Consider the following 21,520-nt stretch of genomic DNA (forward strand, 5'->3'; position numbering starts at 1 on the left):
TAATTAAGGACTAGGAGAAAGCAGATAACCCAGTGATGTTCTAGAAATCAAAGAAAGGGAAGGGTTTTGAGAACTGGGGAGCAAGTATTGTCAGATTCCACAAAGAGGTCAAGAGTGGTTAGAAATGGATATGTGTCCCTTGGATTTGACAGCGCAGAGTCCACCAGTTACCTGGGCGTGTGCATTCACCAAGGAGTGGTTGGGTCACGCTTGAGACGTCAGGGCTGGCATGAGAATGAGGTGGAAACAGTCAATTCAGACCACCCTTTCGAGAAGCTGAATTCTGCAGAGAAGAAGAGAAAGAACTAGAGTATAATTGGTCGTTCTTTTGTGTATGAGCGTTTTGCAAAGTACATTCTTTATGAACATGTCTACAGCTTAAGAAAGTGATGAAATGAGTGCAGAAGTGGTGACTGAGAGACAACTATCATTACCTAAGGCCTTTTTGGCTGCGTTAAGGATTTTGGACTCTATCTCAAGAGCAATCGAAAGTCACGGAAAATCTTTTAGCATAAGTGCCATGATCAGATTTGCGTTTTTAAAAGACTTTTCTTGTCGGTAGCGTATCCATTTAAAACTTCTTTTCTAGGTTTAAGATTAGAGTGTTGGTAGCGCAGGTGGAAAGAAGTAAACTTAAAAATATTTAAGAGGTAGAATCAATAGGATTTTGATTTCTTCTGCTTATCTTGCAACAGCAGTCTATTAAGGTGCTTCCCATGTACTTTAAAAATTGTACATCCGGCTGAAATCAGTCCCGAAAGCAAGAGGAACATACTGACCTTGAATTCATGGCTGTTTGAGTAACCTTAATTACATTGCATGTTGTGTATGGCTATTCAAATGACATATGCTTCTCACTGCATAATTAATAAAGTCTCATGCTGTAGCTCCCTCCTATCTATTTGTAGGTGAGTTATGAAACTTCTAGAGGAGCTAATAATATGAGCCAGAAGGAGTCAAGCCATTCAGTGTCTTAAGTGATTTCAATTAGCCATAGATCTCTACATATGTGTTTGTATCCTAGCTCTTCTAATACTAGTTTAAATCAATGTGCAGAGGTTTATATAATCTGAAAATAATAGTGGGAAAAGCAACATGAATCTAAGTATAGAAATGATATGAAAAGTAAGAGTAGGAAAAATAATAAAATAAGAGTAGGAAATCAGGTTTAAGATTAAGACTTGAAATAGCGTGCATTTTTTTTGTTTGTTTGTTTTTTGCAGTACGCGGGCCTCTCACGTTGCGGAGCACAGGCTCCGGACGCGCAGTCTCAGCAGCCATGGCTCACGGGCCCAGCCGCTCCGCGGCATGTGGGATCTTCCCGGACCGGGGCACGAACCCGCGTCCCCTGCATTGGCAGGCGGACTCCCAACCACTGCGCCACCAGGGAAGCCCGAAATAGCGTACATTTTAAGCAGAGCACTTGAGAGCTGGGCTGAAAATTTGGGCTCTGAGTTTCCTATTAGCCACTCAAAGCATAATGCAATTAGTTACATATTCAGAGCAGTTATTAGGAAGAACAAGTAAGGAACAAGACGTTTTCCATGGGTCCTTTTAGAATAGATTATGTGATGATATAAGCAATTTAAGCTGGTAGACGAGATATCTTTAACTGATAGAGAAGACACATGTGGAATATTTGGACAGTTGTCTTCCTGGCCAGGAAGAGACAGTGCAGAGGAGACTCTTTCCTTGTAGTGAGAAATATCATGATGCCTGACAGTATGGTGTGAGGTTGAAATTAAGTATGTGGTTAGAAGAGAAGAAATGATCAGGTCAAAATTTTAAAGATGCTGATAGATCCTCCTGATGACGATGACCTGTGGAATGCTTTTAGCAGAGTATACCAAGCCTGTCTAGGCTGCTTATGGTAAACAGCCCTCAGACTTATTTATGAATTTATGTGTCATGGGCCATAGGAAAATGTCACTGTCAGTTATATAATTCTCAGAGTATAAAATGGAGATAGTTTGTGACCAAATAGCTCTTCTTGTTTGAGTAACTGCTTAGTAACCTTTTGTGTTAACTTTGGGCCTGGGTTTATGTTAATGTGACAAGGAGGGAGACTCCTCCTGGCTTTACCTGGGTCTCACAATTCCCTGCATCCCTAGAACAGTTAGTAAAGTTTGTGATTCTGTGAGTCACTGCTTCTGTGAGTGGGGTTTGATAATCCAACTCTTTTTCTTTTTAATCCCACTTTCTAGGCTAGTGGACTTTCAGATTTGTGGGTTTCCTTTGTAATTTAAAAAAATTTTCTACATTATATGCCCTAAAATTTCATTTTATCAGGGAAATAGTAACGTAACCATTTTCAATAATCAAAGGTAGGTGACCATCTTATATTTGATGAGAACATAGCTGTAATCCTCATGGAATAACCCACCTCCCCTGTACCTCTATTTCTTAAAGTTGAGAAATCAAGAGACTTGGCTTTTTGCATGTCAAGCTGTTTATTCTTTTTCTCTTTTATTTGCCTTCCCCCAGTGCCAGCAGCATAATTACCTATTTATTCCTACTATTTCCTCCTTTCTATTATTTTTTTGTGTTTACCTTTTGAAGTGTTGTGAAATAACTTCTTAATGTGTGCATTTAATAAAATAGTTCCTCCTCCTTAAAATAATGTATAAATAAATGTATGAGGCATCTTTTAGTGTCTTAAAATGGAGAAAATGCAAGAGTAGATCTTGGAATGCAACTCAAGGTCTCACTCTATCAGGCATCATTGTGATCCTATCATAAGCACATTTCTACCCGTCATTATAAATCAATATCACCTCCCACAGTCATCCAGAGGGTGAACAAGTAAACACTTTCAAGGATTTTAGAATCATCCACCCTTTTCTCTTAGCTTCTGTTCAAAGGATCTGCTAGCTTATTTACTTGTGTATTCTGAGGTAGAAACTTGTCTAAATGTCATAAAGAACTGCTAACAGTTATTTTGGGATGTGATGGTCCATTTTTACAGTTACGTATTGTGAGGCATACCTCTTCAGGAAGTTCCATTCTAATAAACAAAATAAAACAAAACAAAACAGCACATTAAGAAGGAGATAAGGGCTTCCCTGGTGGCGCAGTGGTTGAGAGTCCGCCTGCCGATGCAGGGGACACGGGTTCATGCCCCGGTCCGGGAAGATTCCACATGCCGCGGAGCGGCTGGGCCCGTGAGCCATGGCCTCTGAGCCTGCGCGTTCGGAGCCTGTGCTCTGCAATGGGAGAGGCCACAACAGTGAGAGGCAAAAAAAAAAAAAAAAAAAAAGAAGGCGATAACTTTTTAAGGTGGAATTTAGAATGTTAGCCTTTTTAAGGTAGAATTCAGAATGTTAGCCTTTTTAAGGTGGAATTCAGAATGTTAGCCTTTTTAAGGTGGAATTCAGAATGTTAGCCTTTTTAAGGTGGAATTCAGAATGTTAGCCTTTTAAAGGTGGAATTCAGAATGTTAGCCCTTTTAAGGTGGAATTCAGAATGTTAGCCTTTTAACTCTAGCTTTTCCCCCCCATCCTCCACATTATGATAAAAGTCATTAATCAATAAAATAGGGAAAACATGTATCATTTTATGGAAACCACAGTGGAATATCACCCAAATACCAAAATATTTGACAAATTTCTCCATGATAAAGTTCATGAAGGTAAGAATGAGGGAGGGACCAATAAGCTTGCAGTCTGCTGTAGCTCGTGGAAGAAAAGTTGCTCCAGAAATCATAAATGTCACCCTAATGCAGCCTCACTAACACCTTTTGGCTCAGAACTGTAGGGACCACCAGGGAGGTGGGCCGTGAGACAGCGGATGAGAGGAAAAGTATTGATTACACTGCTGTTTCCTAGAGTGCTCCCCATGTTGGAACTCACAGAGTATATGTGCACCCTAACGAGACTGGCATGCCAAGCGAAGCAGGACCACTGCTAATGTTGATCCCAACAAAGGCAGGGGCTCCAGCTGAAGAAGGAAGCATCACCCTGGAGACCCTAAAAAATAGTATAGAAAATTGGGCAGAGCCTTGAAACTCCCTTTCTACAGTGTCTTCCTGATGCTGATCCTTCCCTATCCCACTTGGACTCCTCTCCCAGCTGGTAAAGAAGCATGACTGAAAACATTTATTAACATTCCTTTCTGGGTCTGAAATTCAACAACAGAAATCTAAAAATTTGACAAACTTAATTGCAACTCCAAATACATCATAAAACAGATAACTTCTATAAGGTACATGTAAAAATGGAAAACCAACTGGACTTGTAAAAGATCCAGAATTTCAGTCTGAGAGATGTTTAATAAAAAAGAATACCTCCTAATTTCTCATTCATGTTTCATGTTGCATTCATAAGACAAAACTGTACCTCTTGGAAAATAATCTGAGAATAGAAAAGGATTCTTGAAGGTCAAATTCATGATTTTCTTAAAGAATGCAGTGAAGCCCATGAAAAATAGGCTAAATAGAACCTGAATGACTGAATTAGAAGATAAGTTTAGAAGTTCCTCCTGAATTATGAAGAAAAGGTTAAAGTAATGTAAACTATGAACAAAAAAGATGAGAGGAGTGCAAGATACAGTTGAAAGATCCAACAACTGATAAATATTTCAGAGTGAGAGAGAAAAGCATAGGAAAGGCAGTCTCAGAAATAATAGAAGAAATATTACAGAGTCAGAGACTTGAAGCATTATGGTCTAATATTTAAGTGCATGGGTTTTGGAGCCTTGCTGCAGGTTTCAAGTCTTAACTTGGCCATTTATTAAGCATTTATATTATTGTTTTTGAGGCCATTTTTATTATTGAAATGATTTATAGTATGGTAAAATTTTTGAACCATTAGTACTTTAAAAAGTCATTTAAACTTATAGTCAGAAGAAGAGAGGTTACTAAAAGGACAAATAGGCAGGTTGATGTTGGACTTCTCTACAATACTGGAAGCTGGAAGATACAGATTTTGGAAGGAAGCTGTATTTAAGATAGTAGGCATTCTCAGATACACAGGGGCTTAAAAAGGCTACTGTATGCGTACAATTCCTTCTTCAGTTTCTAAGTCAAGTAAACAATTAGAAATAAAATAATCAGTCATAATACATACTTGGAATAAAATGGCTGGTGATAGGAAAAAGAAATGAGTCATTATAATTATGTTGTAAATGAAGAAGATTTCTGACCTCAGTTTTGTGTGATGTTTGCAAATAATGATTCTAAATCATAAATCTGATATTAAATTTATGGAGGTAATAAGAAATATAATCTCTTGCACTGTAATAGAAGCAGGATGGGAACTCATAGCAGTTGATTCGTTTTACTTAGGGATAGATTTCTGCAGACTTACAGGATCCTGGGGACCTGCAATTCTATTTCATCATGACATTGCTGGATTTTCTTGGGACAAGAATGACTTCTTTTGGTGGAGTTGGTGGCAGGATTAGATAGTAAAGTGGGGTGGGTGAAGACTGCCAGAATCTAGTGTTTTTTAGACACAGCCTGGAATTCAGTTACCCCTGCTCTGGATATCACAGTCATGACTGATAACCCAAGTTTTTGGGTGATACTGGGCCCAGTACAGAGGCTGGCAATCTGGTATGAGTTGGGGAAAACAATTTGACCCCATTTTTGGAAATGGAATAAACAGTAGGAGTATAATTTAGTTACTGGAATTCAGGTATGAAAGTATGTCAGGACAAGCAAAGGTACTAAATACGTTGAACCAATGTAGAATGAATTTTGTGTACTTAATTGAACCCTTGACTAAGATTCACTTAATACTAGAATCTGGAGTGGGATGGAGCCTGCAGGTAGAAATAGGGTATCTCAGCTGACTCAAGGGCAGGCATCTAAATAGATTGTTAATTTAAAAATGAGATGTTTATTTGTCATTTAAATGGGATGTTTAGTTATCATAGCTATATGAGAAGAGAAAAGCAAATACCATTTTTGACAGCCTGCTATACACCAGGTACTTGCTAGGATTTTTTTTTTTTTTTTGCGGTATGCGGGCCTCTCACTGTTGTGGCCTCTCCCGTTGCGGAGGCTCCGGACGCGCAGGCTCAGCGGCCATGGCTCACGGGCCCAGCCGCTCCGCGGCATGTGGGATCTTCCCAGACTGGGGGTACGAACCCGTGTCCCCTGCATCGGCAGGCGGACTCTCAACCACTGCGCCACCAGGGAAGCCCAACTGTTGCTGGTTCTTAACAGATATATGTCTGAATATGTATTTCAGCTTTTTCTCCTGAGTTGGTTAACATGTCAGAGTGTCGACTCCAAATTCATGACTTCAAGTTTGAGAAAGCATTCTAGTTAGCAGACCTTTGCCCTGCTTCAGGACGTACTTTCATATGAGAATTGCTTTGTTATGGGTTATAAAAGTAAGGATTTAAATATGTGATGTTGTGTGAACATTCATCAACCATGACTAGGAAAACAACTGAATACATTATCCATTGAAGGATCAATGATGCCATTTATATGCGAGGGACAGCATTACTGTTCTACCAGTGGGTATTATGTTGACCCTATTTGTTTAAATTTGTAGATTAGCAAATGTTACTTATTTTTTTTCTTTTTTTTTATTAGTCTCTGCTTTACAACAAAGTGAATCAGTCATACATATACATCTGTTCCCACATCCCCTCCCTCCTGCGTCTCCCTCCCTCCCACCCTCCCTATCCCACCCCTCCAGGCAGCCACAAAGCACTACTTATTTTATTTATTGAATTTTTAATTGAATTTTATTATCATTTTTTTATTGAATCCAGAACCATAAAAAACCCTTAATAGCTGAAACACTTAATACTCTTATGAAAAAAAATTTTTTTATTTCAATGAATAACATCAGTATATACTTTTAGAGGACAGTACTTGTATTCCAGAAAAGAAAAAAGATGAATCTTTAAATTACAGTGGTACATTATTGAGGAATATTCTTAAAAATGTAAATATGAACATCATAAATACTATTTCAAAATGTTTATTGGGGCTTCCCTGGTGGTGCAGTGGTTGAGAGTCCGCCTGCCGATGCAGGGGACACGGGTTCGTGCCCCCGTCCGGGAAGATCCCACATGCCACGGAGCGGCTGGGCGTGTGAGCCGTGGCTGCTGAGCCTGCGCGTCCAGAGCCTGTGCTCCGCAACGGGAGAGGCCACAACAGTGAGAGGCCCGTGTACCGGAAAAAAAAAAAAAAAAAAGTTTATTGAACCAGTTTTTAATGTCCTCAGCAATATGCTTATCCTGGATCTATATGAAAAACTATCTCATTAATTTTAAGCCATGAAAGTGCTTTCTTAGGCTTGCAAAATATTTATGTGCAAGTAAGGAAAAAGGGAAGGAGACTAATACTTTCCTGAAGATCTTTTGTTCCAGGCACTGTGCTAGTTACATACAATACATTGGGAAACAAGGCAAAGGTGGTCGTTATCCTATCGGAGCTTGTAGTCTTGGGAGAGAAGCAAATTAAATGGAATCAATTAACTACACAAAGCAAATGTTCAGGAAAGCACCAAGATGCAGGGTGGTATCAGGAACTGTTAGGCAGCCCTTCAGGTCAGGGTTGGCAGAACTTAGAAAGGAATGAGCTTTAAAACTGTTAAACAGGTTTTAGGCCAAATGCCACAGAGATGAGAAATTAACCTCATGCTTTCCCATTTCCTCCAAATATTGACACCTGTCCAGAATCTTTCTTCTTTTGTTCTCTCTCTAGAGCTTTCAGGTCATTGATTGTTGTATTTTGCCCAGTTAATGGTGGCTTTCTGTGGCTAGCACTGCCATGTTGCAAGTGGAATCCTTCTTGTTATTTCTTGGACATAACACATTTTATTTCATTTTAGAGCAGAAGATTGGAATGGCCACTAAAAGAGTGTTATCAGACACTGCATTTAGTATCACATCCTTTTGATGTTCTGGAATAAACCATAAAAGAGAGTGGAATGATTTGGCCTGCCATAATCCTGGGAAATATTATTAGTGTTGTATTGGCTAGATTTCTTGATAAGGTAGGTAACTGAAGAATCTGTGATAGATCCAGGCTTTACTCTGAGCTGGAAAATGACTACGGCATCTACAAAACTTGCATTCTTGTATAATTAAATTCATGTCCAGCAGAAAAGAGAAAGATTTGTTTTCCTGGAGGCCTCAGCAAATATCTCTGCATTTCTTTCTTGTGACTGGCTGTCTATTTCTGAATCAATCATTGTGCTGACAGGATAGAATGCTGTGTTTTCATCCTTTTGTGTGTATCAATTTCATCTAAATAACATGTATGTGAGTGAGGAAGAGGTAAAGCTTCAAAGGAAATTCCAGGAGAGGGAACAGTTGCTACTCAGCTCTCTGGAGATCCAATGCCATTGTCATGCTTATTGCTAGATACATAGACTTAAGTATTTTTTATTCCACCTGGGTGAAGGAGTACATTTGACTCAGTCAAAACCCTTTCACCCTGATAACATTTCACAGATTATCAGTTTCAGAATGTATGGCAAGAAGACACTCTCAGAAAAGACAGAAAGAAAATTTTACCGGTATCACCTTACTACTCTGAATTCCAAGGCCCTATTTTCATCTGGTGAGAATTTGGTATTTTATGACATGTAGCATCCATTCTGGGGAACCTAAAGTATATCTTGATGTCAATGTCTTGACACCAAGGCCCTTTCCTATGTCAGCCATCAACAAAGTTGATATGTGTTACAAACATAAAAATCCCGCAAGTTGGCTAGGAGAGAGGTAAATATTTGAAATAAAAAGAGAATGTATATTATCAACCAGTGGTACTATTTTAAAAGTTGCCTTTTTTTTTTTTTTGTAAGAGAAAGCATGGATACAGAAAACCCTTGGATTTAAGCTTATTTGATTGGTTGTAATCCATTGCAATTATTATTAGGGATGCTTAAATTGTCCCATGTTTGGCCAGCAAAAACGTTTTGAAGTTGACTTTTTTTTCAGTTTTAGTATTTTTTAATTGAAGTACAGTTGATTTACAATGTTGTGTTAATTTCTGCTGTACAGAAAAGTGATTCAGTTACATATATATATATATATATATATATATATATATAATCTTTTAAAAATATTCTTATCCATTATGGTTTATCATAGGATATCGAATATAGTTCTCTGTGCAGTACAGTAGGACCTTGTTGTTTATCCATTCTATATATAAAAGCTTACATCTGCTGACCCCAGCCTCCCACTCCATCCCTCCCCCAACCCCCTCCCCCCTTGGCAACCACCAATCTGTCCTTTATGTCCATGATTCTGTTTCTGTTTCATAGATAGGTTCATTTGTATCATATTTTAGATTCTACATATAAGTGATATCATATGGTATTTGTCTTTCTCTTTCTGACTTACTTCACTTAGTATGATAGTTGAAGATGGCTTCTGTTATGGGCTAAATTGTGTTCCCCAAATTCCTAAGTTGAAACCCTAGCCCCTAATATGACTTAGGAGATGGGAGGTAATTAAGGTTGAATGAGGTCATAAGGTTGGGTCCTAATCCAACATTACCAGTGTCCATATAAGAAGAAAGACATGGGGAGAGCACATGTACAAAGAGCAGGCCACCTGAGGACACATAGAGAAGGTGCCATCTTTAAGCCAAGGATTTGAGAGGCCTCAAAAGAAACCAAACCTGCCAGCACCTTGGTTTTGGACTTCCACCCTCCAGAACTGTGATAAAATAAATTTCTGTTGTGTAAGCCACCAGTCTGTGGTATTCTGTTATGGCAGCCCTGGCAGACTAATATGATTCGAGTCCATTTTTATATGACCCTGGTAGTTATTTGCTATCTACTAGCAAGTCTATTAGCAAATAACTAGGGTTATTTGACCCTAGCTTCTTGGCTATCTGGTGGACAAGATGTTTAGCTAGTCTGTCATCTTATCTCTTTCCTGCCCCAGACCTAGAGGGAGGTGTTTCTTAGAGAAGCACTGACTTCTTTTTGAGAGTATTGGTATTTCAAGATTATAATCTGGGCACAAGGGGGACCGTTTGCCACTCAGTTATTCATTGTTCCTAGGCCTTTTCAGTGAAACTAGGAAATATATTTTTTTAAAGGTAAATTTCTTCGTGCTTTCATATTGCTACTTTAAGTCAAGTTTGCAGAGTTTTTTGGGTTTTTTTGATATCTTTATGGTCTTTTTTTATAAAAACATTTTTATTGGAGTATAATTGCTTTACAATGGTGTGTTAGTTTCTGCTGTATAACAAAGTGAATCAGCTATACGTACACATATATCCCCATATCCCCTCCCTCTTGCGTCTCCCTCCCACCCTCCCTATCCCACCCTTGTAGGTGGTCACAGAGCACCGAGCTGATCTCGCTGTGCCATGCGGCTTCTTCCCACTAGCTATCTAGTTTGCAGAGTTTTACTTAACCTCTTCTTTATTATGTCTGTATCTCTTTTCTTCTTCACTAAAAAAATCCTGATTTTCAAGGATACAGGATAGAATTAGAGAAGAGAATTTGAATAGTCTATAATTACTTATTTGTTTTATCCCATTTCACCCTCACAACAGTTTCAGCATAGAATAAAATACAGGTTTTAGTATTTGTCCTGTTTTCTTCTTCAGGGGTTTACATAATAAACAATATTTCTTTTGTCACTGTCTTTCAAATCCTTTCATACTTTTTGATTTTTCACAATTCCTTATTTTCCACCCTCTGCTTCTCTTAAGGTATTACCTTTGTGTGATTGGCTCCTGTGTTTCTTCTAGTTTAGTCTTCTCTTCAGAATGTTTTTCTTTCATCTTTAATTCTTTCCTGAGTACTGTCACCTCATATCTGAATTTTTAAAATTCTGATTTGTGCTGTTCTTTCATGTTTTATGTCATCTTTTAGCTTGTTTTGAAATAGCATGGCTGAATTTTTTATTTTTTGGGGGGGGAGGGCATGTCTCTCTGGCATGATTTCTTTGTCTGTAGGGATGTTATTCTGTTCCTTATTCCCTTTTTTATTGTAATAACTCTGTGTGAGATTTGACCTCAATATTTTTTTGATGTTCAGTTCGCATGAAGTTAGTTTTTTTCCTTGGAAATTTAGGTTGAAATGGACTTCAGAATAGTTTTTGTGATTTTACAGAGTTTCTTTTTCTGTTGGTTTTGTATAGTGTTTAAAAGTATGGCTGCTTGTTTTCTGAAATTTCCTGGATTTATTTCCCTTCCCACTTTGGTCTGGACCTTCTCTGTGTATGTCTCTTAACTCCTTCTTCTGTTGAATTTTAATCCCGCTTCCAGATGTTTCTCTTCTGTGTGGGGTTCTTCCTTGGAAAGGAGCCTGCTGGATCTCTTTGGAGAGTTCATAAGGGTCTGGATTGCTCCTGCTAATTCATTCATTTTCATCTTGACTCCTTTGCACACATCCAGTGATCGAGAGGGCAAAACTCTCCATTTCAGCTGCTGTTCACAAATTGGTCCACTGTGCTTTCTTGTGAATTCCGGTTGGCTCTTTGGGGCTTCATCTGTCCTTAGGTCCTTCAGACATTATCCCCCTGCTTCATTTTTCTCTCTCCTGCCCAGACTCTGATACTGTGAAGATCTGTGGCTGTTGCTGTTTTTTACCCACTCCACATATATTTTGAAGGTTGTGGGGATATTATGTCACCTAGTTTTGTTGTATTTTTTGGATTTGATTTCAAGTTGTTCTATCTGGTCCATGTGGGGATTTGGAGATCGTGTAAACTATGCTGGCACCGCCACCATCTTTCCAGAATGCCTCCCAATGTTCCTGTTTTAACATATTAACAAAAGTACACAAGCAGGTAGATGGCTGTTAACAGTTTCTTAAGTGGGGGAACAGAAAGGAAAATGTAGTAACCAGTACTGCTGCTTCTGGGTAGGCAATTAAGAAAAGCCTGGTTGAGGGCCCCTTCAGCAAGGAGCCTGCTGTTTTATTTTTAATTTCATTTTCTTTTTAGCACTTTCATTCTAGCAGAGTTTGGTTTTACTGTTCAGAAACACGGCTGCTGCTCCTGAGCTTGGGTTGCGTACTCTTGTTGTTTCATAAGCATCCTCAGTTATGCCATGTTCTTTGAAGCCAGGCTTTGAAATATTTTTTTTTTTTTTTTTTTGCTGTACGCGGGCCTCTCACTGCTGTGGCCTCTCCCGTTGCGGAGCACAGGCTCCGGACACACAGGCTCCGCGGCCATGGCTCGCGGGCCCAGCCGCTCCGCGGCACGTGGGATCTTCCGGGATCGGGGCACGAACCCGTGTCCCCTGCATCGGCAGGCGGACTCTCAACCACTGCGCCACCAGGGAAGCCCAGGCTTTGAAATATTTTAAAAATATATCTTGTTACTGTATAGTATCTGTTGGGGGTCCATTTGGCTTTGCTTTCTTATGATGATAAGTGCAATGAAGAGAAATGAGGGGCACTCCAAAGGCATAAAGTAGGGACTGGAGCTGTCAGTGGGGTTAAGGAAAGTTCCTGTGGGAAGACTGAATTAAGACCTAAAGAAAAATAGATGGGAATGAAGTCGGGGAAGATGTGTGTTTGCCGCAAGACTGTCTAAGACAGAGGGAAGAGCATGCAGAATGGCTCTGTGGAAAGAGGGCACTTGGTGAATATGAGGAAATAAAAGAAGGCTGGTGTGTGAAGGGAAGAGTACAATGGCTGATGTTACTTGAGATGAGGCTGGAGCAGGAGGGAAGGAAGAAGTGGTCCAACTTGGGGCCTTCTTGGGCCACGTTTAAGAATGTGATCTACAGATCAGAAATAAATGAAAAAGAAATGAAGGAAACGATAGCAAAGATCAATAAAACTAAAAGCCGGTTCTTTGAGAAGATAAACAAAATTGATAAACCATTAGCCAGACTCATCAAGAAAAAAAGGGAGAAGACTCAAATCAACAGAATTAGAAATGAAAAAGGACAAGTAACAACTGACACTGCAGAAATACAAAAGATCATGAGAGATTACTACAAGCAACTCTATGCCAATAAAATGGACAACCTGGAAGAAATGGACAAATTCTTAGAAATGCACAACCTGCCAAGACTGAATCAGGAAGAAATAGAAAATATGAACAGACCAATCACAAGCACTGAAATTGAAACTGTGATTAAAAATCTTCCAACAAACAAAAGCCCAGGACCAGATGGCTTCACAGGCGAATTCTATCAAACATTTAGGGAAGAGCTAACACCTATCCTTCCCAAGCTCTTCTAAAATATAGCAGAGGGAGGAACACTCCCAAACTCATTCTACGAGGCCACCATCACCCTGATACCAAAACCAGACAAGGATGTCACAAAGAAAGAAAACTGCAGGCCAATATCACTGATGAACATAGATGCAAAAATCCTCAACAAAATACTAGCAAACAGAATCTAACAGCACATTAAAAGGATCATACACCATGATCAAGTGGGGTTTATTCCAGGAATGCAAGGATTCTTCAGTATACGCAAATCAATCAACGTGATAGACCGTATTAACAAATTGAAGGAGAAAAACCATATGGTCATCTCAATAGATGCAGAGAAAGCTTTCGACAAAATTCAACACCCATTTATGATAAAAACCCTGGAGAAAGTAAGCATAGAGGGAACTTTCCTCAGCATAATAAAGGCCATATATGACAAACCCACAGCCAGCATCGTCCTCAATGGTGAAAAACTGAAACCATTTCCACTAAGATCAGGAACAAGACAAGGTTGCCCACTCTCACCACTCTTATTCAACATAGTTTTGGAAGTTATAGCCACTGCAATCAGAGAAGAAAAGGAAATAAAAGGAATCCAAATTGGAAAAGAAGAAGTAAAGCTGTCACTGTTTGCAGATGACATGATTCTATACCTAGAGAATCCTAAAGATGCTACCAGAAAACTACTAGAGCTAATCAATGAATTTGGTAAAGTAGCAGGATACAAAATTAATGAACAGAAATCTCTGGCATTCCTATACACTAATGATGAAAAATCTGAAAGTGAAATTAAGAAAACACTCCCATTTACCATTGCAACATAAAGAATAAAATATCTAGGAATAAACCTACCTAAGGAGACAAAAGACCTGTATGCAGAAAATTATAAGACACTGATGAAAGAAATTCAGGATGATAGAAATAGATGGAGAGATGTACCATGTTCTTGGATTGGAAGAATCAACATTGTGAAAATGACTCTACTACCCAAAGCAATCTACAGATTCAATGCAATCCCTTTCAAACTACCAATGGGATTTTTCACAGAACTAGAGCAAAAAATTTCACAATTTGTATGGAAACACAAAAGACCGTGAATAGCCAAAGCAATCTTGAGAACGAAAAATGGAGCTGGAGGAATCAGGCTCCCTGACTTCAGACTATACTACAAAGCTACAGTAATCAAGACAGTATGGTACTGGCACAAAAACAGAAATATAGATCAATGGAACAGGATAGAAAGCCCAGAGATAAACCCATGCACATATGGTCACCTTATCTTTGATAAAGGAGGCAGGAATGTACAGTGGAGAAAGGACAGCCTCTTCAATAAGAGGTGCTGGGAAAACTGGACAGGTACATGTAAAAGTATGAGATTAGATCACTCCCTAACACCATACACAAAAATAAGCTCAAAATGGATTAAAGACCTAAATGTAAGGCCAGAAACTATCAAACTCTTAGAGGAAAACATAGGCAGAAGACTCTATTACATAAATCACAGCAAGATCCTTTTTGACCCACCTCCTAGAGAAATGGAAATAAAACCAAAAATAAACAAATGGAACCTAATGAAACTTCAAAGCTTTTGCACAGCAAAGGAAACCATAAACAAGACCGAAAGACAACCCTCAGAATGGGAGAAAATATTTGCAAATGAAGCAACTGACAAAGGATTAATCTCTAAAATTTACAACCAGCTCATGCAGTTCAATAACAAAAAAACAAACAACCCAATCCAAAAATGGGCAGAAGACCTAAATAGACATTTCTCCAAAGAAGATATACAGACTGCCAACAAACACATGAAAGGATGCTCAACATCTTTGCTCATTAGAGAAATGCAAATCAAAACTACAATGAGATATCATCTCACACCAGTCAGAATGGCCATCATCAAAAAATCTAGAAACAATAAATGCTGGAGAGGGTGTGGAGAAAAGGGAACACTCTTGTACTGGTGGTGGGAATATGAATTGGTACAGCCAGTATGGAGAACAGTATGGAGGTTCCTTAAAAAACTACAAATAGAACTACCATATGATCCAGCAATCCCACTACTGGGCATATACCCAGAGAAAACCATAATTCAAAAAGAGTCATGTACCAAAATGTTCATTGAAGCTCTATTTACAATAGCCAGGAGATGGAAACAACCTAAGTGTCTATCATCAGATGAATGTGTAAAGAAGATGTGGCACATATATACAATGGAATATTACTCAGCCATAAAAAGAAATGAAGTTGAGCTATTTATAATGAGGTGGATGGACCTAGAGTCTGTCATACAGAGTGAAGTAAATCAGAAAGAGAAAGACAAATACCATATGCTAATACATATATATGGAATTTAAGAAAAAAAATGTCATGAAGAACCTAGGGGTAAGATGGGAATAAAGACACAGACCTACTTGAGAATGGACTTGAGGATATGGGGAGGGGGAAGGGCAAGCTGTGAGAAAGTGAGAGAGTGACATGGACCTATATACACTACCAAACCTAAAATAGATAGCTAGTGGGTAGCAGCCGCATAGCACAGGGAGATCAGCTTGGTGCTTTGTGACCACCTAGAGGAGTGGGATAGAGAGGGTGGGAGGGAGGGAGATGCAAGAGGGAAGAGCTATGGGAACATATGTATATGTATAACTGATTCACTTTGTTATAAAGCAGAAACTAGCACAGCATTTTAAAGCAATTATACTCCAATAAAGATGTAAAAAAAAAATTTAGTTGAACACTTAAAAAAAACAGAATGTGAGCTAGCAAAGTGATGTTAAGTATTTAAATTCTGGAGAGATATTTGCAGTGATCTATTATTGTTGCTGTTGTTACTATCATCATTATTTTTATTCCCTAGCAGTCTTTCCTGTACCAAATATGTTTATATCCTTTAATGTTTATTCATTGGTTCTCTTCCCCAGTCTCTATCATTGTTTTTCTCTGAACTCTAATTCCTCAATCTTTCCATTTAGGAAGAAATCTGAGAAGATAGCTTTGTTTTCTTTAAGTCAGTTTTACTATTTGAAGTGGAATTTGCCTTTGTATAACTTTAGGCAATATAAATAAAAAATAATTGCCAAGATGTTACCTACTGTGACACATTTTATGTGTCTGAGCCTTTGTGCAATGCTCAAGCACGCTGCTGTTTATTTGTCTAACGTACACAAACTGAAGCCTGAGGCTGAATCTGTGTGGAAAAGGAGGAGATTGAAAGGAGGCTGTTGTGTGTGTGTGCGTGTGTGTGTGTACACACATGCACATTTGCATATTTTATGTTTGCTGATCTACAGTTGGTCAGTGAAGAGCTAATGTGGAATCTGTGAAACTCTGCAGAGATCAAAGACCATAACCGTTACTCCTACCCTAAAATAAGGGAATAACTGTATTATATTGGGCCATGTAAATACAATTGTCCTGAAACCTGGGTAGGCTTGGGATGCCCTGAGGCTCACCCCATGATGCACCCTTAAGCTTGTCCTCTGTAGGCACTAGTCCATGCTGCATACCTTTTTCTCTGTTCTCTAGCATACCTGCTATGGATAACGGGGCTTGCCCTGGGCTCCTGTCTAGGATAAGAGTTGTTAATCATATTAGCAAGATTTGTTTCTAATTTTTTTTATTGCAGTAAAATATGAAATCTACCATCTTAACCACTTTATAAGTGCACAGTTCATTGGTACTAAATACGTTTATGTTACACAAACCACTGCCACCATCTACCTCCAGAACTCTTTTCATCTTGCAAAACTGAAACTGTCCCCATTAAACAGTAACTCCCCAGTCTCCCCCCTCTGCCCAGTCCCAGCTAACCACCATTCTACTTTCTGTCTCTATGACTTTGGTGATCCTAAGAACCTCATATGAGTGGAGTTATATTTGTGTTTTTGTGACTGGCTTATTTCACCTAGTGTAATGTCCTCAAGGTTCATCCATGTTGTAGCCTAAGTCAGAATTTCCTTCCTTTTTAAGATTGAATAATATTCCAGTGTATGTGTATACCATATTTGCTTACCATTTATCAATCCATGGACACTTGGGCTGCTTCCCTGTTTTAGCTATTGTGAATAATATGCTGTGAATATGGTGTACAAATATCTCTTCAAGACTGTTTTCAGTTCCTTTGGGTATGTATACAGAAGTAGAATTGCTGGATCATATGATAATTCTACTTTTAGGTTTTTGAGTAACTGCCATATTGTTTTCCACAGTGGTTTTACCATTTCACTTTCCAACCAACAGTACACAAGTGTTCTACTAACTCCACATCCTCGCTAACACTTGTTATTATCTGTATTTTTCATAGTAGTCATTCTAATGGGTGTGAGGTGGTATCTCATTGTAGTTTTTTTCCTTCCAGTTTTATTGAGATACAATTGACATACAACACTGTATAAGTTTAAGGTATACAGCATAATGATTAGACTTGCATACATCATGAAATGGTTATCACAGTAAGTTTACTGAACATCTATCCTCTCTTGTAGATACAAAATTAAAGAAATAGAAAAAAAGTTTTTCCCTGTGGTGAGACTGTTAGGATTTACTCTCCTAACTTTCATATATAATATACAGCGTTGTTATTTATATTTATCACGTTGTACTTTACATCTCTAGTAATTACTTATCTTTATAACTGGGAGTTTGTACCTTTTGACTGTCTTCATCCAGTTCCCCCTTCTCCAACTCCCTGTACATATCTGATCTCTTTTTCTATGAGTTTGTTTGTTTTTGAAGTACAATTGGTGTACAACTCTATGTTAGTTCCTGTTACGCAGATAATGATTTGATGTTTCAATACATTTTAAAATAATTGCCATAGGTCTAGTTACAATATGTCACCATAAAAAGTTATTATGTAGTCATTGACTATATTCCCCCACACTTTACATTTCATACCTATGTCTCATTTATTTTACAACTGGAAGTTTGTACCTCTTAATCTCCCTCACCTATTTCTTTCTTTCCCTATTCCCCTCCCCTCTGGCAACCACCTGTTTGTTTTCTGTATTTATGACTCTGTTTCTGTTTTGTTGTGTTTGTTCATTTGTTTTGGTTTTTAGATTCCACATATAAGTGGAATCATACAGTATTTGTCTTTTACTATTTGACCTATTTCACTTAGCATAATACCCTGTAGTTCCATTCATGTTGTCACAAATGGCAAGAGTTTATTCTTTTTCATGACTAACTTTATATATATATCACACGTGATATATATCTCACGTGTGATATATATTTCATGTGATATATATCTCACATGTGATATATATCTCACATATATATATTACATTATTTATCCATTCATTTATTGATGGGCACTTATGTTGCTTCCATAGCTTAGCTATTGTAAATAATGCTGCAATGAGTATAGGGGTGCATATATCTTTTCAAATTAGTGTTTTTTGTTTTCTTCAGATAAATACCCAGGAATGGAATTGTTGGATCATATTAGTAGTTCTGTTTTTCATTTTTTGAGGAATTTCCATACTGTTTTCCATAGCAGCTACACAAATTTACATTCTCATCAACAATGCACAAGGGTTCTCTTTTTTTCCACATCCTTGATAACACTTGTTATTTGCTGTCTTTTTGATAATAGCCATTTGGACAATGTGAGGTGATATCTAATTATGGTTTTAATTTGCATTTCCCTGACGATTAGTGATCTTGAGCATCTTTTCATGTGTCTGTTGACCATCTGTATGTCTTCTTTGTAAAAATGTCTATTCAGAACCTCTGTTTTTTTTTTTTTTTTTTTGCTGTACGCGGGCCTCTCACTGCTGTGGCCTCTCCCGTTGCGGAGCACAGGCTCCGGACACACAGGCTCCGTGGCCATGGCTCGCGGGCCCAGCCGCTCCGCGGCATGTGGGACCTTCCGGGATCGGGGCACGAACCCGTGTCCCCTGCATCGGCAGGCGGACTCTCAACCACTGCGCCACCAGGGAAGCCCAGAACCTCTGTTTTTTAACTGCATTGTTAGTTTTTTTGATATTGAGTAGTATGGGTTCTTTGAAGATTTTAGATATTAACCCCTATTGGATATATCAGTTACAAATATCTTCTCCCATTCAGTGGGTGGCCTTTTCATTTTGTTGATAGTTTCCTCTGCTGTGCAAAAGCTTTTCAATTTGGCATAGGCTCATTTATTTATTTTGTTTTTGTTTCCCTTGCCTGAGGAGACATACCCAACAAAATATTTCTAAGATAGGTATCACAGAGCTTACAGTCTATGTTTTCTTCTAGAAGCTTTATGGTTTTGGGCCCTATATTTAGGTATTTAACCCATTTGGAATTTATTTTTGTGCATTGTGTGAGAGGGTAGCCAGTTTGATTCTTTTGTATGTCTCTGTCCAGTTTTTCCAACACCATTATTGAAGAAGCTGTCTTTTCCCCATTGTATATTCTTGCCTCCTTTGTCATAAATTAATTGCCCATGTAAGTGTGCGTTCATTTCTGGACTCTCTGTTCTGTTCCATTGATATATGTATGTGTTTTTGTGCCAGTACGATACTGTTTTGATTACTGTAGCTTTGTAGTACAGTTAGAAATCAGGGAGCATGATTCCTCCAGATCTGTTCTTCTTTCTCAAGATTGTTTTGGCTATTCAGGGACTTTCGTGTTTCCACACAAATTTTAAAATTATTTGTTCTAGTTCTGTGAAAAATGCTCTTGGTATTTTGATAGGGATTGCATTGAATCTGTAGATAGCCTTGGGTAGTATGGTCATTTTAATAATATTAATTCTCCTAATCCATGAACATGGTATGTCTTTCCATATGTTTATGTTGTCTTCAATTTCTTTCATCAGTGTCTTATAGTTTTCTGAGTACAGGTCTTTTATCTCCTTAGGTAGGTTTATTCCTAGATATTTTATTCTTTTGGATGTGATTGTAAGTGAAATTGTTTCCTTAATTTCTCTTTCTGATAGTTCATTGTTAGTGTATAGAAATGCAACATATTTCTGTATATTAATTTGTATCCTGCAAATTTACTGAATTCATTGATGAGCTCTAGTAGGTTTTTGATGGTGTCTTGAGGATTTTCTGTGTATAGTATCATGTCATTTGCATACAGTGACAGTTTTACTTCTTCCTTTCTAGTTTGGATTCCTTTTGTTTCTTTTTCTTGTCTGCTGCTGTGGCTAGGACTTCCAACACTATGTTGAATAAAAGTGGCAAGAGTAGATATCCTTTTCTTGTACCTGATCTTAGAAGAAATGTTTTTAGTTTCTCACCACTGAGTATTATGTTAGCTTGGGTTTGTCATATATGGCTTTTATTATGTTGAGATATGTTTCCTCTCTGCCCACTTTCTGGAGTGTTTTTATCATAAATGGATGCTGTCAAAAGCTTTTTCTGTATCTATTGAGATGATCATATAATTTTTATTCTTCAATTTGTTAATGTGGTTATCACACTGATTAATTGATTGATTGGGGATATTGAACCATCCATTCATCACTGGGATAAATTACACTTGATCATGATGTATGAGTTTTTTAATATAATATTGAAAATTTGGTTTGCTAATACTTTGTTAAGGATTTTTGCATTTATTTTCATCCGTAATATTCACCTGTAATTTTCTTTTTTTTTTTTTTTTGCGGTATGCGGGCCTCTCACTGTTGTGTCCTCTTCTTCTGCAGAGCGCAGGCTCTGGACGCGCAGGCTCAGCAGCCATGGCTCATGGGCCCAGCCGCTCTGCGGCATGTAGGACCTTCCCAGACCAGGGTGTGAACCCGCATCCCCTGCATCGGCAGGTGGACTCTCAACCACTGTGCCACCAGGAAAGCCCTGTAATTTTCTTTTTGTGATACCTTTGCCTGGTTTTTGTATCAGGGTGATGCTGTGTTTGTAGAATGAGTTCCAAAGCTTCCTTCCTCTGCAATATTTTGGAATAGTTTGAGAAAGATAGGTGTTAACTCTTCTCTAAATGTTTGGTAGAATTCACCTGTGAAGCCATCTGGTCCTGGACTTTTTTTTTTTTTCTTTATTACTGATTCAGCTTCATTACTGGTAGTTAGACTGTTCATATTTTCTGTTTCTTCCTGGTTCAGTCTTGGGATATTGTGCATTTCTAGAAATTTGCCCATTTCTTTTAGGTTGCCCATTTTATTGGGCTGTAATTGTTTGTAGTAATCTCTTGTGGCCCTTTGTATGTCTGTGGTGTCAGTTGTAACTTCTTTTTTATTTCTAATTTTATTAATTTGGGCCCTCTTGCTTTCTTTCTTGATGAGTCTGGCTAATGGTTTATCAATTTTGTCTATCTTTTCAAAGAATCAGCTCTTAGTTTCAGTGATCTTTTCTACTTTTTTTTGTTTTTTCAAATTCTCTCTTTCATTTATTTCTGCTTTATGATTTCTTTCCTTCTACTAACAATTTTGTTGTTGTTGTCATTGTTGTTCTTATTTTTC

At 38.2% G+C, this 21,520-nt stretch overlaps 1 protein-coding gene across 1 annotated transcript in view; it reads left to right on the forward strand.

Moving 5' to 3' along the window:
• Positions 1 to 21,520, forward strand: part of GPC5 (glypican 5) — a 1,328,413-nt gene that overhangs the window by 13,784 nt on the left and 1,293,109 nt on the right. The gene's annotated exons all lie outside the window — the stretch shown is intronic.

This window comes from Mesoplodon densirostris, chromosome 17 (genome assembly GCF_025265405.1).
Source record: "Mesoplodon densirostris isolate mMesDen1 chromosome 17, mMesDen1 primary haplotype, whole genome shotgun sequence".
Taxonomy (NCBI): Eukaryota; Metazoa; Chordata; class Mammalia; order Artiodactyla; family Ziphiidae; genus Mesoplodon; species Mesoplodon densirostris.